General features: G+C 38.4%; 1 protein-coding gene across 1 annotated transcript in view; it reads right to left on the minus strand.

Moving 5' to 3' along the window:
- CNTN1 (contactin 1) overlaps positions 1-19548 on the minus strand; it is a 211048-nt gene that overhangs the window by 142408 nt on the left and 49092 nt on the right. Inside the window, exon 2 of the mRNA XM_066550414.1 lies at positions 10839-10882. The gene's annotated coding sequence lies outside the window, so the exon portion shown is untranslated. The remainder of the gene's footprint in view (positions 1-10838; positions 10883-19548) is intronic.

Below are 19548 nucleotides of genomic sequence, written 5' to 3' on the forward strand. Positions count from 1 at the left end.
AGGAGGCAGGAAACTAGGAGAAGACGTAAAGGCCATTTTAAGGTTTATATGTTGCATGATGTTTCAACTCGATTAAATATAACTCAGTACCAGAAAATGTGATTACATATATTATTAACTGTACTAAAACAAATTATATTTGAGTTGCTGAAAATACAGTGCACTGCTAGTGGAACATAAGTGGATTTCCTGACTCATTCAGGCTGAAGGTTAATCCTAGAGGCTTCAGAAGCCAAATGGAAGAAAGGCAAAAAATCCCACACCACCAGCGAAGGACATTTCACTAATTATATGCACTTCTATATAGCTCCCAGACTTGACATAAATGCTTCACAAAGAAAAGGCTATGAAGTTTATCTGTATGCCATGTACTCAGCTATCTGGAAGCAGCAGCAGGTGACCTGTCAGGTAAGCGTGTGACCCAGGACAGGTAGAGCCCCGTACCTGATGTGGTTGTTGCCCTATGAGTTTACCTAACAGTCCTTCCCACATCTGCACTGATGGCACAAACATATTAAACATCTTGAATATGCCATGGCATTGCATAGGCTGGCTCATACAAAACAAACTATATTCCCTAGGACTCTTTTGACATTGTATGCCATGCTCCAGCTATATCCTAATTTGAGAAGGTAACTCCACTTTACTGCCTTTTCTTCTCCCCCCTCCTCTCAAGGTGCATCAGTTTCCTAACATATCAAGGCTGGAAAGAATCCATGTTGTATTTAAGGAGGTCCTCTAAATTAAAAGTCTGACAGGTGAGGACTGTTGAAGTGTGCATATACCCCCAAGATCAGGATTTCAGACCATACTGATTAAGCTAAGCTTTGGATACCTGCAGCATACATAAATGCTGCAGGTATCCAAAGCTTAGCTTAATCTACTCCAACATCCTAAAACAGCAACTAGGAGCCTAAAGAAAAAAGTGTTTGAATTTCTTCAATGAACACCTTTGTCCTTAACCTTTTCTAACCTTATGCCCTTGAACACAAAGAAATTTATTTCTCTTACCCTCTATCAGAACTATCAATGATCTTTGGCTGTCCTTTGGAATTTTGTTAACCTCTTTTGAGATAATAAACTGTCATGATAACATCAATACATCATTTTGCAAAATATGTTTACTTTTATTAATTGAAAAATACTTTTAAAATAATTGGATTACTATGTCACTTATTAATATGTCAAAAATAGGTGGAATTATTATATTATCTGTTTAATCATATACAGATGGTCAACTTCTGTTGATCTAATTGTAGTTCTCCAATTATACCTTCACTGGAAGTTTTTCATCTGCAAAATGAACTGTCCTAAGCAATTACTTTGCAAAATAGTTCACCTGTGGGTCAAAGCATTTTTCTAAAATTTCTACCTATTCATATTTTTGAAGGTATTTTCTAACCTTTTCCAGATGCTTTTTATGCCTTTATGCTGACAGATCATTTACCTTTGGTTTTGATCCTAGGTCCTCTTTGCACTATTTCTGCACATTTCATTCAAAGTATTCCTATTTTTATTAAAACTGATCTCCTCCAGGTGCAATACCAGTTTCTCTGTGTCCCTTGTCTTACCACAGGCTCTCTGATGAGCTGTCTGGCACACTGGTGACTCAAGGAGGACAAGGGCAGGTCAGTGGCAGTCACATCTCTCCACTCTGGGAATCTACATCTCTGACTGTCAGTCAAATGCCAAATTTAACGAAATTTACAGCACTCATAAAGGTTTTTTCTTCACTCAGGATAAGGTGCATTATTTGATTTCCTTCTCTTCATTCTGGCTTGATGCCAAAGGCCACTCTAGCTTTTATAAAAGCAAAACTTCTGAACTAATGTTATGCTTTGTTTTTAGAAATTATTCATAAGACTCAAATCCTTTTGTCACAGTACAGTAAAATAAATATATCGATACTAGCAAAAATACAAACAAAAATTACCAGCTCTCAAAATATGACCAGTGGCAAAGTACTTTAATTGTGACTCCATACAGAAGTCTATTTTTTTTAATGGTTTTTCTTCTGGAGAGACATTTAATGAGAACTAATGTTAATCTATTGAAAGACCAGACAAAAGTATTTCTGAAGCTGTACCTCAGACTACTGCCAGAGAACAAAACCAAAAAATGGTTCTGTTAAAGATAAAATATAAAGCAAAATAGCTTTAGTTGCATTAAGCATAAACGTACATAGACTCAATTTTCCACTTGTTCTCATCTCTAAGGCATCTTATGTCTAAAACTGCATGGTTGGTGAATTCAGTAATTATGTACTTGAAAACTGAAACATGAACCATGGAAGTGAAAAAAAAAAGTAATCATTTGTTCTGTGGTCAACAGATGTAATGAAACAAGATTTCCTACAAACTGAAGTCCTACTTCTCTCATGCTTCTTGAGCCAAATAATTTCAGTTTCTTTCCCAGCACATGTACTTCCTGACATCTCTGGGCAGGAGACACCGCCTGCTATGCTTAGCCCAGAGTGTGTACATGTTGATGCTGCCAAGGGAAATATGTAGCAGCTTTCCACTCAGGAGGGCATTGATTTGGGTTTTTTCCTCTCTACTGAACCATGGACACCATGAAACTTGTAAGAACTTAATTCTCTTCAAGGCTTGCAGAGAACCTCACTCATTTTAGTGGGAGCTAGTACAGGAGGTCAGAACTTGATGTAGAGGACAGGCAAAAAGCAGTTGCACAAACCTCATTTCCTTAACACTAAAATGTTATGCCAAATTAAAGTTCCATTACATTAGCAGTGCTGGCAGCACAAGCTCTATGAAAATTTCATCAGCTTATTAAATTTGAGTTATGTAACATAAGACTGTCATAATGGAGTTAAATGTACAATGAAAGTATATCCTAAAATGTTTATTTTGAATTTTATATGTACCCTGCACACCATAACTTATATATATATGATGTGTCCTTGTGTGAAGTGAGTCCCCATAAGTATTTAATTATATTAATGATATTTTTTTCAGCTGTAGGTTCTCATCAAAGTAGAAACCAATCTAACTGGGTGATGAGATACTCTGATCCTTGCACACCTCCAAGGCTGAGCAGCTGGAATACAAAGTGACAGTGGTTGGTACCACAGCCCCAGGGCTGTGCCTAAACCAGGCAGAGCAAGGAGCTGGAGCAATTCACAAGCCAGCTCCAAGAGTTGTTCTGTTAGCTACTCACTCATGAGTCTTCACATCTTCTTTATATTCAGCATAAGATTTAAGCAAGAAGTAGAAGCGTTAGTTTTACTCTGTATTGAAAGTAAAGGTCAAACAGGATTCATGTCTTGCCCACATTACTGCTGTCTTTTCCACGCCTTCCCCAAGGGTGGACTGGCTTTCACCAGACTCTCAAGTCTCTGAAATGCTGCTCCTTAAGACCCAGAGCTTAAGAATTTCCTTCCTACAACCTACATGACTGTTCATTCCCTTCTTAGTTACACCCCTGAGAAACAACTAATCCAGGTTGGTTTGAGCACTTTGGACAAACAATAATGCTCCTTGTTTGCTTCAGGTGGTTTTCATTCAGGGAAAGCCTCTGAAAAACCCTCTGACAACCTCCTGGTTTCTGCACTTCTCATGAGGAATTTCCAGGTTCCTCTTCCCAGTCCTACTCTGCAAGGCTGAGCCATGTTGCTGGCAACCAGCTGCTTGCTTGACCTGTAAAAACATCCACAGTCTGATTGCTCCTGTCACAATTTCCCAGATGCAGTTTGGCTATTACATGCAAATGGCTCTTATGAAATTACTATAAAAAGCAAAATGAAAGCCTCCTGTCAAAACAGAGGTTGTGATAAAGATGTTGCTCACAGAACCAACACCAAATTCACACAGACATATTCCTAGCCTGCACAAACATCACTCACTTTGAAAAGTATTATTTTTCATTTCCTATAAAACAAGGGGAAGAGAGATCAGAAACACACAGGTTGCACCTCCCACCTTAAATTATCATCTTCAAGACAACTTCTCTAAGAATTGGTTATCAGGAGGCAAGTAAATGACAGCAAGTTAATGCAGCTCAGGAATGTACTCCAATAACTCACACATGGTCTGCTGAAGCACCTAATTTAATACTTGAGCTTCCTAAACAATAGGCCTGAAATATCAATACCATAAAAGTCACTCTTCCTGGACTTCTCCACACAAGAATGTGACCAGTTGGTTCAGTATTGCTCAACTGAGTTTCACTGCAAACACCAATAATGGGAATTTTGTAGAGTCATGTTGCAGGCACAAAAAAGCACACACAGACAAAACTGGAACATACCTAAGATATGCATGCAGCCACAGCAGTGAACAGGGCTCAGCAGCCTAAGCAGGAGAGAGACTTCAATCACAAGCCACAGCTTTCACCTGAGTTCAAACTTCAAAATATAAATGAAATAGAAATAAGGCTGACTTTCTTTATCCACCATGAAATGAATCATGGACCATCATTCTTGGTTTCTATTACTGTTTAATTTAAATCCTTTATTAACTCCAATGCATGTTGTGGATACAGAAGAACATTTTAATTTAGAAGAATATTTTCATCTTCAAACTCTCTTGTGAAGCAGAAGAAGGAACATTTTCAATATGCAATCAAGTCTGTGGCTGCAAAGCAATGTGCTGGCCATTTTTGCTTTTCCCTGTGCAGACCTGGTAGAGAGATGGTAGCTGGTGAGTTTGTCACCCTCAGTGCTCCACATCTGTGATTTTTCATGGAAGAAAAATACTCACCACTTCTAAGATTACTGTATTAGATTTTTTTTGTTGTTGTTATGAACAGGCTGGTAGGAATCTGTAAGATTTGTAAGGAATACATGGGGGTAAAGAGCCCATACTTTCAGTCTTTGCCTTCTTTAGGCAAGCCTAAGGGAAGAGAATAATAGCTGATGGGAGTTTAGTGGCCTAAAATTCTTTTGCCTAATGTCAAATAGTTGAGAACTGGATTTCACTGGAAGCAATTATTCCAGAAGGATTGAAACAGTGCCAGAAAGAGAAAACTGATCTAAGAAAAATGGGGTAAAATAGAAAGGAGGAGAAGGAAACAAAAAAATCTCATCAGAAAAATAGAGATGGGAAGCACTTGGGCCATCTAGATCAGTTTGTATACCTCAGCAGTATGCATACATCACCTTATACAATTTCATACTTCAAATGCCTATTTTTGACAGAGCTCTAGAAACAAACTCAGGTTTCTAAATGAAGTTATCCCTAGTAAAAAACAAGTCCCTGTAGGCCACCACCCCACTTGTTTCTGCATAGAAGATCACCTCTAGCAATATTTTTTTTGGCAAAGCAGATTTCCTTTGCCACTACTCAGATGAAAAATGTGACTGCATCTCCAGAAGCACTCTGCAGGGATGCAGACTCAAGTCTATCAAGACCATCAGCCAATCCACCTAACACCACTGTCACCTCCAGCTGTGGAAGCCACTTTTCTGATCCATTATCTGTCCCACAGCTTATCTCCTGGGAGAACAGCTCACCTGGCTGCTGCCAAAACAGACTCACTGCTTTCCCATCAGCTCCCCACACAGCTCTCCTCACCAGAACAGCACTGAGTAGACAGCAGATGGTCTCTCTCCTCTCTGTGATGCACACCCAAAAGCTAAAGTCTTCACACCATTATTTCCATTAATATGAGATTTTTTCTATGTTACTTCAGCAGCTTCACAGTGAGTAATAATCTAATTTGCAGAAGCAATTGCTTAAATCTTGATGCTGTTCTGGCATTTTCAATGCTCCGCATTTTAAGGAAGATGCTGATAAGTTTTGGAGACACTTTCAAAGCCAGGATACACTCTCTATTAAACAAATGCTTCAAAGAAGATTGAGATTTTCTGAAGCTTATTCAGTGTGAGCAATCAGATATCCCATCCTACTGCATCCATGGGAGTGACTAAAACAGGTATCATCCAGGAGAGAGCAATTCCATTTAAACCTGTCTTGTTTGTGTGCATGCATTTACACATGTAGAGACATGTAGGTGTATGCAAATGACATTAAAACGATATAAGGAGCTGTTAGCAGCACTGCTGTTTAAATTGCCATGATACAGGATTAGCAGAGCACATGTAACTCAGCAGTTGGTGATACCTCATGTGCAAAATCAGGTATGCACTACTCGGTCATTTATAATTCATGTTCAGATCAGATTGTTGTCCAGCTCTCAGTTACAAAGTACTATGCTTCTGCTATTTCTCAATTTTAGAATGGTACTATTTTGAAGAATAAGCATGAAATCTTATCTTTAAAATGGAGAGCTATATCCCAAAAAGGCTCTTGAGCAAACTCAGCAAGGACCAGGAAATCAGCTGAAGGTGCACTTTAGTGTGGAGTTTTAGTCATCCTTGAAGTGATAAATAGGAGAATTATACACTAATACATAAATATTCTTAGAATGAATATGTAATTTCTGCTTTTCTATTTGGTATAATTAAGACAGTACATGATGTTAGTGAAGTCATTACTGGTATTATGCATTTAGTCCTTGAATCAACACCTTAGAATATTTAAGACCAAATGAAAAGTTTCTATTTAGTCACAGTTATCAAACTTGCCTCAGGCAGGACCTAAAGAACTTTAACCTATTGGGTTATTCAAAAGAAAGCTAAGATGAAATTGTATACTCCACAAATACCAGCAGACAATAACAGATTTCATACTATCTGCAGTGGTTTTGAGTGGGATTTATACAGCCTATTGTTTAAAAAGTCCTTAGTGTTAACATTAATCTGTGATCGCTTGATCTGCTTTTTAGTGAATAAGCATCTTTAATAATGCAACTATCAAAAAATGGAATATCTTACTGAGACATCTTTGAAAAAAAAACCACATGCATTTCAAATTAATGTCCATATTGAGAAAAGGTTCTGTGGTCTGCAGCTATCTAGTAAGTGCTTTTGGGCCTTAAAATCTACAAGTAACAACTGTTTTGCATAATTATTGGAAGGTCAAGTAAGCACTATTTTGCAGATTTAGTCTCTTTACAATGAAATAACACACACTGTTCTTGTTCTTGATGCAAAGTGAAATATGTCAAAGATGCCAAAGTCCTGCAAGGCCATTTGGCACACTCAATTTTTATCCGCATGAATTACTTTTTTTATTTATTTGGGAAAACTGGCAACACATAAAACTGCATTAATGTCTTGCCTTGATTCAAATAGATTTCACCACACCTGTGATCTAAGTGCTTGACACAGATGCTTCCTTCCTCAAGAACAGGAGTGGTGTTTGACGCCAGCACCAATTCCAGAGGTTGGTTAGACAAATATCTGGATAATCTTCCTCCCACCAGCTCAGCCTAGGGAGTGCAGTGTTGACACATGAGCAAAGGAAATGCCTTTAGCATCTGCAAGTGCTCTGCTCCTAATCTACAATAAATTATGTTGTTTATGCAAACAGTGCTTCTTCTGAGCAAAATATAGTTTAATTTTCTTTTGCAAATGAAGGGCTTGTGGGTTATTTTGGGAACTGGTATACAATCATCTCTGTTACATCAGTTACTGGGTTTCCTCCAAGGCTACTGGCTTTTGTGGTCCACTCTAGCAAAGACTTCTCTGGACACCCCCAGGTAAAAGTATCCATGCCTGACCAGCACTTGCTGCTGGTTTGATAATGATTGAACTCATGGCTACATAAGTGCTTCCATACTGTCCTGCCAAAGTCAAAGGATTTTGCAGCCGGGGGAACCGCACTCTGGAGGTGCCTTTCAGTAACATACCATGCCCATTTTAACCCCAAGCAAGGTGGGAAAATACTCAGGCATGTTAAAAAACTGCAGCAGTAACTATACTGAAGTATGCATGTAGTAAATACAAACTTTAAAAAAATTAAATGTTGAAGGCACATGGTCCTGCCTATTTCACAAGAAAATTAGTCAAAGACACAAATACAGTTGATTCAGGCAATCTTAGCTGGACATAATTAATCTTTTCACAGTCCCTACTGTATCAAACACCTGAGTAAATTATAATCTTAAACAAAATTTTCTCAACAGAAAAATGGCAAGATAAATTACCTGGCCTGTTGCAATGCATCAGTGTATCACCCAACAACTCAATTTCTGCAAATTTGCAGCAGTTTTGTAAGATACTGCTGTACACAGTACTATTGAAAAAAAAAATCTGTTGGTTTTTTTTCAAATAAAAAAAACCCGCAAAAGCACAATTAACTGCATTGTTGTGAAAACTGGTGCATATCCAAAACAGCTCACAGGTGAAGATCTTTTATCAAGGAGATAATGCAAGACACTTACATTTCTGCCAGTCAGCTCCACAAGAAGAGCAGACCACTCCAACAGTACAAGGATAAGAATGTGGAGCAGCAGAAGCTGAGGCAGTTGAGTAATTCATCTCTCTTGAGAGGAATGATTGCACTCTATACTAGCTGGCACAAACTGTTGAACAACAATCTACTATGTGGAAAACAGATTCGCCTTTATACTTTGCTTAGGCCTTGACCAAAAGCATCTTAAAACACTTGAGTAATTTGAAAATAATGCCTTCAATATAAAAGGCAGATGCATAGTTCTAGAAAGTAATGCATAATAAGCAGAATCTATCCTATGAAGGCCTTTCCAGGGAAAGGCTTATTGGACCTGTTTCTGGTCATTTAAAAATATCCAAAAGGAATTCAGCAAGACTGTTGACAAGTATTTAGTCTGAAGTAACAGTTACAACCAGATAGTCTTTCATGCATACAGGTATTGCAATGAGGAAGAGACTCCACTGCTTCACAGAAATACAACTATGTATGAAAAGCACTAGTTTTGAATGCTTGGATATTTAATTATCTCATAGCCTCAAAGAGATTTCTAGATGAGAAAATCAAAGATTTTCTAGATGAGATGCTACAGCTTATTACGCAGTAATTAATACACCAGCATTACTTCTGCTGAATACCTGAAGAATGATAGACTTGCCTCTCAGCCTTCTCTTCAAATACATGAGAGCCATCATGCTTGGTCTTATCACAGAACCATGTCTCTGAATCAGACACCAAGAGAGGGTCACAACAGGCACTTTGTGCCACTTCCCTGCAGCCTTGGCCCCAGTGCTGAGCTCTGCCAGAGAGTGCTCCTCTATGGCAGCTCAGCATCTCTCCCAGACCTGAGCAAAACATGAATGACTGGCAGATCCTACCAACACTGGCTAATCCCATAAGGTCAGAGAGTAACAGGGAGGCTGCAGTGTTGCATTCCAGCTCCACTGCCCTACGCCCAGCCTCTGTCATTTTACATGACAGGCACTGTCTAAAGATGGTGATCAGAGCTGTATGCTTACCATGTGACCTGGTCCCTCTCTGCATTCCAGGAGAGAGCTGTGCAGGACACCAGTGACTTACTCCCAGCTGCTTCCTTCCCTGGGGAAAAGCACTGAATTACATTACACCTGACCTGCATCTCAGTGCAGCTGCACAGATGCCCAGCACTACCTGATGAGCTTGCAGGCAGGTGCCCTCTCCCAGCAGAGATAAGCAATGCTATCAGCCACTACAGGGAAGCACGCACTCCTGCACTTACACCTTCCACACTGCTGTAAGGATCTTGGTTCTTCATTTTCCCAGGCAAACAATAAAAGATTCATCTTTGCTGATGACATAAATAAATTGGAAACAGCAGGAGATTGTGGCCATTTTGAATGAAGACAAAAAGCATCAGGTATTATCCAGCTGCTCCTGGGATCATGAACTCATTTATACAGGAAAAGAAAGTAGTTCTTTAATTAAAGAGAGAAACAGCACATGTCATACCAGTTAGGGGCTTACTGGTAAGGAAAGTATAATATATACTTGGAAAATTGAGTGTGAGGAACAATGCCACTAGGGTGGATAAACTCTTCCTCAAACAGAAAAGGAGTGCGTAAACAGTTTCATGGATCTCATCTCAAATAGGAAACAGGTTTCAGGAATGAAAGCTCTATCTCATAAATACCTGTCCTACAGAAAAGAATGATGCCCTTGTAAGCACAGAGGGCAGAAACCCTATGAACATCTGCTTGCAGCAGTGTGCATGTGCTGCAAGTTTGAGAAATGCTAATGGCTCCAGCAGATCTGGCTGATAAGAAGCTTCACTTAAATGTGAATTGTACTAAGATCCTAAGCACAGCTGTGTAAGGACCAGAACTAAAACAGTGAGCCATGATATCATACTCATAATCCAAATAGAAAAGCATTGCCAAACTTCCACAACTCTGATCAGACAACAAGAATCACAAATAACTACTTACATCTTTGTTAGTGAAGAAACCAGTTTTATAGAACATAAATAAAAACAGCTTAACAGATGAGTTAGCTCTCTCCAGAAGTTATACCATAAATCAAGGTCCAAAGACTGAAATAATTCCTAAAATGTATGCAATCTCATTAGCATTGAACACTCATGTCATACTATACAATATATATTAATGAACCAGGATATAATCCACACACTGTCACATAGACAAAAAGTCATGTCTTAGTACTTTGGAAATGGATGAAAGATCCAGATAAATATTTAACTCTAGAAGAATGAATTAAACAGTAAAACTGGGGATTTTGGGAGTATTTGTCAGACAGGTTAGCTAAGGATGACTAAAAACTTAAGTCTGATCTACACTGATTTGTTTGTTAAGTTAATATACTGCTTCAGTTAATTGTAAACAGAAATGCAAGGAGGAATTTCACAAAAAAAAACCCCAAACCACAATATGAAGAATTACTGTCATTTGTTTATATGACACAGATCCCTTGGGTCTAGTGCTACAGAATCATTCAACAAAACAGCTTTCAATATGTCAAAGACACTGAGGTTCTGGCTCTCAGATTACTTTAAAATTGTATGTAAGAGCTGAAAAAATAAAAGTCACCAACCTCTAATAAGGTAGACTGTTTCACTGCAGATCCAGATCCAGTATCTAGAAATGAATAAAAACAGGTTTCACTTGTTTGCTCAATCCTCAGTTTTTCGGTTACCAATTGTCAGAATTTGTTATGCATATTTTTGTAACATTGTCATACAGTCAGCTTTTAACAGATGTTTCCAGCATTCATAAATATGTGGGTTTCCAGTAAGTCACTTCTTTGTATAAAAATAGGACATACCCACAACATTCTTCTAAAATTAAAAGCAGAGTAAACCCATCTGGTTTTATTTTTCCTGATAACTTCACAACAAGCTATTATAGGCTTCCTTTAGAAACTGGCTTGGTGAAGATGTAGCTACTTTTTCAAGTTATTAACACCTGACCACAAAAACATTATTACCATCAGAACCACTTGATCCTAGAGCTCTCTCCTGAAGTAAATTACACTGAGATGCCTGCTCAGATACATGCTATCACAAAACTCCTGCTTTCTCTAACACAATTCTTCCCTCTGTGGTAACTCTTCTGACCCCTCCTTAGATTTGTCTCCATCCATCAAATTTTGGCATGCCCTTCCAGGAAAAAAAAAAGTACACAACTTCGGGTATGACTTCTTTGTCCCAACTCTTTTTTGATTCACAGAAGATGCTGTAGATGCTGTCAAACTACCTCCAAATCTCAATTGCCTCCCTTAGGAGTTTGAGAGTTACATCCACAGTATATCTTGATCAGTGGATCAAGGTAGGAACTACATTACAGTGGCACTACTTGCAACTTTCAAATGCTTCAAAAATCTACAGCAGCTCCAACCTCTGCATAATACAGAGAACTCACTTCAGAAGTTTGCTACGTAAAAGGAAAAGATTTTTCAGCTCGCTCCTACCTCTGTATTTGCTTTTGTAACTGTAGTTCATTCAGATTATATAATAGGACTTCTAATTTGTGTTCATAGCCAAAAGCCCTATGATTTAAGTACACGAGATATGGAATTATCTTAACAATATAAAGTCCAATTGCTGCTTCTATGAGTGCCGTAAAAATCCAGGCACTCAGGCTCCAAAGCTGTATTACTCTGTAGGTAGCTTAGTCAAGATGTGCTTGTTACTCTGTTTCTCTGGTACTCTAACTTACTGTACTACTTTTCACTGTGCTGAGAGAAGATCATGACTGTACTTTCAGGCTCATCCCTTCTCCCTGTTTATAGGTCAGTTACTGTACATGTTAAGACACCTGGGCTTAATTCTTCTGTTGCTGCTAACATGGACAGAATATCACAGTATTTCCCATCTATAAAACTTTATTATTTCTACCTCCTTGTAAACTACTATTGAGAATATGTAATCTTAACTACTCTTACAGACCCAGACAGAAAAAGACTCACTTTGCCATACCTAAGTTTCATTCTCTATTCACTTCCTTGCTGAGTATGTGTTTTCATGGTCAGAAGTCTTAGTAACTCTCAAAACTGGCTTTCAAGAAACGCATTTATCTTGAGCATTAAGTTCTTAGATAACAAGTTATGGAGTACACTATCAGAACAACACAATATATTCTGTCATTCTTTTAGCTCTAAATAGAACTGTTTACATGCTTGCAACAAAATTGATTAGCTGGGTTGGAAAATAAAGAAAAGGTTCTGAATGGTTTTCTGAAATGGCAAGAATTTTAGGAATGCCAATTTCTTATTAGAGTTCCCTAGGCTAATAATGTATTTTTCTAAAGCAAAGGCATGAGAACTATTTACTATCATGTTCAGTGAAACTCCCTAACACTACTAAACAATAGTCTTTCTATAACTTCTCCACATTATTTTCTATCATCCCTTTATTGTACACCAAACTTTGCACTTGTTGTTACAAGATTTACATTTATTTATTTCAACTAAAGCTTATGACTGCTGTAAAATTCAAAAAGAAAAAAAAACTAAAGAAATCACCAGCAAATTTAGTCCTCACAGCTCAGCAGCTCCCCTGCCCACATACCAAGGCACAGCAAGGAAAGGAGATGCTCCAGCAAAACTCACTCCTAGTGTCTAAATAAGAATCTTCCACAGGCAAGATTCTTAGAAGAAGAATGGAAGCCATCAAAATATATTCCTTTTTGGAAGCCATCAAAATATATTCCTCCTTCATATCTGAGGAACAGCACTGAACTCAAAGTATTTCTATCTGTTGGTACCTGAATCGAGCCACTGAGTTACCTAGGAAAGCAATCATATTCATTTTACAAGGATTCACAATATTGCACCAGATGTCATGATAATAGAATTTGATAATTTTAGCTAATAACATAATGAAGACAGGCAAAATACTTTTTTTTAGTTTTACCCCACTTTTCCCATTCACAGTGGGCTGTAAAAGATAATGAAGTGATTCGCATAAATCTCCATAAATGAGAATTTATAGAAAAACAGAGAATTTTAGAACATCTTCACTTCTTCAGCCTTAATCACATTGTGAAGCAAGAGAGAGCTGCAATGGATGAAGTTTACTGCTGAACTCAGTAATGCCAAAGCAATCATAAGGAGACCTTGAAAACACCACTTTCAGACTTTGCTAATCAGAAGAACCCATCAGTTCAGCACCAGGCACTGGCTGTGCACAGCAGTGGTAAAAAAAGGCCATTATAAATTAACCTCCACTCAGAGAAAAGCCCTTTTGTAGTACTTGTCACATATATTGTGAATACATTGTGGATGACACTGTAGGAGGAGTATGTCATACAAAAGATCACCCCTGGACAAGAAACACAGGGCAAGTAAGAACTTGACCAAGCTCAAAGATGATTACTTGGCTTGCATCAGAAAGATACAAGTATCTCCATGACCTACTTAGGAGTGGCTTCTGGCTGGGAATACAGTATACAGAACCCCATAATAATAAAAAACAGGTGCTGTTTTTTGTGCATGTTAGGAGCTCAGATATTCCAAGTTTGAAAGATACACAAAGTTATTGCCTTCCTAGAGATATTAAGGTTCAATTGAAAAATAAATATGCTAGTTTGTCACACTAAAAAAGGATCTTGGTACAAGCCATTAGACAAAGCATTTCTACAGCTATAAATTATATTAAAATTTCAGTTCTGACTCAGAACAGTAAGGACTTCAGACATTGCTCTAGTAGCTTTAGTCATACTGTTAGCAATAATTTTCCACCCTTCCTCTGCATTTCCACCTAATCACTTTAAGTATCTTTTTTCTTCATCCTGCACATATGGCCTTTCCTACGTACACCAAAAAAAAAAACTCGAAAACTGTAAAAAAAATTACATAACTTAGCTCTTTCTGAGACTATTGTGTAGAAGTCATACCAATCTTCCTTAAGCTCAGGCATTAACTCACCTCACATGCTGTAAGGGCAAGCTTAAAGTCAACTGAAAAACAGGCACATTCACAGGAAGGTATGCACTGGTATAAAAAAAAATTCCAGTAATCAGAAACCAAATATTGAGAAAGCTCCTTCATAAACTATTAAATAGAAACAGAAAAAAAAAAAAATCACAGATTTATCGACAACCCCAGAAAAAACCCCAAAATGTAGTGCAGCACTTTTTTCAGTCTTTTTTTCTAGCTCAGACAAAAGGTATAAGCTAGAAAATACAAGGCACAGTATACAGGAGTAAGGTAAAATCAGTTTTAACATTAGTAAATAGAAGAAAAATTATGACATGGAACTAGGAATCAATTAAGAAAGTGCTATTGCAGCATATGCCACAGCATATGCCAGAGCTGAGAGGGCCACAGTGCACAGCATCACCACACAATTTCAGAAGGCTTTAAGCATTTTCCCCTGCAGAGTCACACCATACCTCATCTGAAGGCTTCGGGCATCTGCCCCAACAGAATAACATCATAGCACATCAGAGGGCTGCAAACATTGCCCTTCTTGGGCTTCAGCCCAACCTTTTATACCCCGATGGCTAATGCATTGCACCTGTGTGCCTTCTGGTCCCCTTCCTGATTGGTCAGTGCTGATTGCTCAGTGCTGATTGCTCAGTGCTGATTGGTCAGCACTTCATGTCTCATTACCTTCAATGCTGTTCACCTGCTTTTCACAGCTGTAGCCCATTAGGGATTGAGGGTCAGCCACAGCCCCACTCCCAATTACCACAAACTGTGTGCCTACAAAGTGCAAGTAAGGCAAGCTTGCTAGAAAACAAGTAAAAATGTCTCTTAGTGGATTTATGAGAAGGCAATAAGGGAGCCCCAGGATTAGCATGCCACTCATCTTTGGACCAATGTGCTGCTGATTCATTGTAACCTCACTCATCTGCCCCTCCAATTATCCTTGAGAAGTATTGGCACCATCAGGCTGCAAGCTCAAAGCACGCTGAAAGGGTGAGTGTACACCAGAGAATGGAACACACACTAAAGTCTGTGTATTAACTGTATCACTAACTGTAAGGAGCTGTTATTATAAAATAACAGCTGTTATTTTGCTTAGAAAGGTAAGACTATAGCTAAAGATAAACCACAGCTCCTCACATCACTCATCATTTCTCTGTCTCTGTAACAGAGGCACAGTCCCAGGCTGAGCACCAGACCCCTGCCTGCCTTCAGCAGAGCTGCTGCTAAAGGCATCAAAAATCACACTTCCAGCTGCCACCATCAAGTTAGAATGAGATTAAGCAATTTTTAAAATTGCTTTGGTTAATCACAGCAACATCTCATCATCTTCTACTGGCTGCAGGCTGTTCTATTAGCTGTTTAGGTCTGCAAACAGGGACAATTAGGTCGGTGAGCAGTGGACATCCAAGATCTCACCCTTCTACAGATGAGCTCATTGCAAACCCAGGCTAGAAACAAGTCAACTCGACAGTGCAAAACAGGACAACTGTCAGTGTGCTAAGAGCCTCTGCAATGTTTGCTCCCTGTTTATTCTGATTTTAACTTAGGGCTGAAGCTTAAGTCACCACTTTCGCAAGGAATTAAAATTGAGTATTTTAAGTTCAGTCATACTGGAGGTGTATCACAAAGCAAAGAGACAGATGCAGCTCCTGCCTGGGAAATTACAAAGGCTCTTATCCTGAAAAAATTTACATATCAGAAACTTTATTCATGTAAGTAATCACACAGGACCAGGATCTTATTTAATCTTTCTTCAGAAACTGAGCCTATACAAAAAGCACACCAATGCTGCCTCTACTTTCAAAAGCAAATCATTCATTTTATATTATCATTCTACCAGTAATTTAGCTGTACTGTTGCTAAGAGGATTTCCAACATATTAAAGTATTATTGAAATAATATAACTATTTGCATTTGAAGAGTATATTGTCTATTCCAAACAATACAGCAAGAGATCCCCTCCATATATTAAGAAATCTCTAACTAATCACTTTAAGGCAATGATGTTACCCATTGGAGAATATGAAATTCTATTCAAAACCTCCTTCACAAGCCATTCTTTATGCAAGACTGGAATGGCTTCTAGCAAAGCAAAAAAGATCTGCCTGTGACAAGCTAAGTGTAAGTATGAATTTCTGTTGCTACAAATACAAAAGGAGGTTTAAAAAAACAAACCAAAAACCAAAGGTACTTGCTTTTTGACAAAGACACAAAGTTTCTTCTTTTTGATTAAACTACCCTTTGTTCTGGAGAATCTTCAAGCTTGTTTTGTTAGTGTTGTTCCAGAAACCATGTGATAACATAAACTTGAGTTATGTAAGTTACCATCCTACCACATACTAAAGCACTAGAAAACATTAAAAGTCTCTTTGTAACATCCTCTGGGTGTGAGATGTAGTATTCCAAATGTCTTAGCTGGGAACAAGTTAGAATCACTCTAAACTGAAAGCCTCCTCATTTCTATACTATTTTAAGGCTCAAGAAACATCAGAAAACCAAGAAAATCCTCTATTTCATAGCTACCCTCACTACCTACATACCATTTATTGACAGTTGGGCAATTAAATAATTTTTTCTAAAAGTATGAGAATATTTAAATGGTAAAAAATATGTTGCATGAATTAGTAAATTTTATTCTACACTCAGCATAAAGAAGTTCACTTTGTGCTATTTATTGTTAAGTGGTATTTTCAAGCTCTGACTTTGGTAACATTCATGTACCTTTAAATTGCCAGTTCATTGAAGAACAAAACTAGATTATTAGTTATTGGATTTCAGCGATCCAGGGAGCATGTTTGGACAGCCATAGATTTTGCTTATACATTGTACTTTGAGCATTAGATGCATAAGATATTTTGAGGTGTCCCTGTTTCTAGCATGTGCTGATTATGGCTGGGATAGTTAATTTTCACAGTAGCTGGTATGGAGCTGTGTTTAGGATTTGTGACCAAAACAGTGCTGATAAGACAGGGGTGTTTCAGCTGTTGCTGAGCAGAGCTCACCCAGAGTCAAGGCCTTTCCACCTCTCACCCCTTCCCACCAGTGAGGAGGCTGGGGGTGCCCAAGGAGATCTGAGGGGACACAGCCAGGACAGCTGACCCCAGCTGCCCACAGGGATGTCCCAGACCATGTGGTGCTGTGCTCAGCACATAGAGCCAAGGGAAGGAGAAGGGAGAGGAGAATGTTTGGAGGGATGGTGTTTGTCTGCTCCAGTCACTGTTACCTGTGATGGAGCTCTGCTTTCCTGGGGATGGCTGAACACCTGCCTGCCCACGGGAAGTGGTGAATGAATCCCTTGTGTTGCTTTGCTTTCAGGCACAGCTTTTGCTTTGATCTCAGCTCACTAGTATTCTCACTTTTACTCTTCTGATTCTACCCCCCACCCTACCAGTCTGCTGATGCTTAGTGGCCTGCAAGGGTTAAACCACAATATAGCTCTTATCTGGGTTTGGTCACAAGAAAAAATTACACATAATCCCTCCTGTGAACAAGTTTCATTCACATAGAAGCAGTAACAGCCACACAAGTGAGATCATTCTGTGCACTAGGTCATTATAAGTGTACATCTATAAAGAATTAGGTATTTCAATGAGTATTTCAGCTTAGGGTGGTATATCCAGTATTTAATACTGTTCTTCACCATTGACCAGAGCAATTACCAGCCCAGTTAAGGCTAGATTTGAAAAGTGCATTCATATTTCACACAAAATCTATTAGGAAGTGGAAAAAATCACATGTTTACTGACTCCCTCATTTTCATGTATTGTGTCACTACTGTATTTGCTCTGAAAGATAATGGGACAGTTTGAAAAAATAGCTGCAATAAAAGCATTTACTGAAACCAAAAGCATCAAATCAAAAAGGTTTGCCAGAGTGAACCAAGCTCAATCAATTTATCAAGGGCCTCCAAATTTAGGGTTGTCAAAGACCTGTTACATATTTCTCCTAAGTATACAAAAGGAAAATAATCTTTTACCCTTGAGAATAATGTTAGCAAAGTGCATTCAACCAGCTCAAGCTGAATTATGCTAACAACCCTGTTCAACTCTGGACATGGAGACCTTCAATCCATCACTGTAAAATTTGATAAAAGTGTTCTGGGAACTGCCAAAAGGTTCATGTTTAATTACCACTAGAATCAATAGAATGAAATATTGCAGAAAATTACATGTTCTACATCACTTAAGTTTTCTGATTCCCGACTTCTGGGCTTACAGAGGTAGCCTGCATTACCTTCTAAACCGTAATTCATCTGGTTTAGAAAGAGTAATTAATTTCTACTCCAAAGAACATAAAACTGTCACCACTTCAAAGTATGTTCCACAGGCCTGGATTTACTGGGAAGAGCAAGGAGCTGCATCTGCCCTTGTTTCTATCATGCAGAACACCCATTAAACAAATGATCCAATTCTTCATTACAGGCTTTTCAGCTGGTGAATGCATGCCCAAGAATTAAAAACAGATCTGGATTTAGCTCTAGTTATGAAAAGAGAAAGGACATCATATCAGCTCCTTGGGAACAAGCAAAAAATTTTAGTAGCATTTGGAGAAGGATTGCCTAAAATTTTCTGTCAGGTAGCAGGATACTAAATAATTTAGTCTAAGAACTCCAATTAGAAAACAAAAGCACTAATAATTCTGCAATCCTTAAGGTACTAATATGTTTCTCTGACAAAATCAGATGTAATTTTCAAAATACTACTACCACAAGTATCAAGCCGCAGGAATAAGCATACTAGTGCTTGAATGGTATGCAATAAAATAACCTGAAAAAAGGAAATAAAGTATTTGGGTATTAGTTTTTTATTTTTTGCACATGGCACTGAACAGAGATGCTAGAAGCATGATACATTAAAAGCACTATGTTTTTATTTGTGAAGTCCTGTTAAGATATTTTCATTAAGGTACTCTCTATAAGACACAAGAATATATACTTCTAGCTGTACTAGCAAGCAAAAATCCTCTTTTATATCTGACTTCTGCTTCCATAATGTTTAACAATTCACCTATGCATACTAAACCAGAAAATACTTAACAAATTTTCTTTGCATTTATGTAAATACTCATAGACCAATGTAAGTTGCTGCATGAGCAGATGACTGAAGAAGCCTTAGATACATGAATCCTGCAGCTTCTCCTGTCTGCCCTGCTTCAGTAAGAATTCCAGCTCCTTCCCTTGCCCTTCAGAATTACCCACTATCCCATGGCACCTACGACTGATGTCCACACTCTGTAAATCGCCCTCCAGGTGTCCCCACAACCTGCCCTATATCTCGCTTAAGACCTCAACGAGGTGCAGCCAGTTCTGCAGGTGTGTGTGCTTCCAGCACAACAGGTAACTGTGAGCTAACACTCCTCCTTACTGGGGTCA

Source organism: Molothrus aeneus, chromosome 5 (assembly GCF_037042795.1).
Source record: "Molothrus aeneus isolate 106 chromosome 5, BPBGC_Maene_1.0, whole genome shotgun sequence".
In the NCBI taxonomy this organism is placed as follows: domain Eukaryota; kingdom Metazoa; phylum Chordata; class Aves; order Passeriformes; family Icteridae; genus Molothrus; species Molothrus aeneus.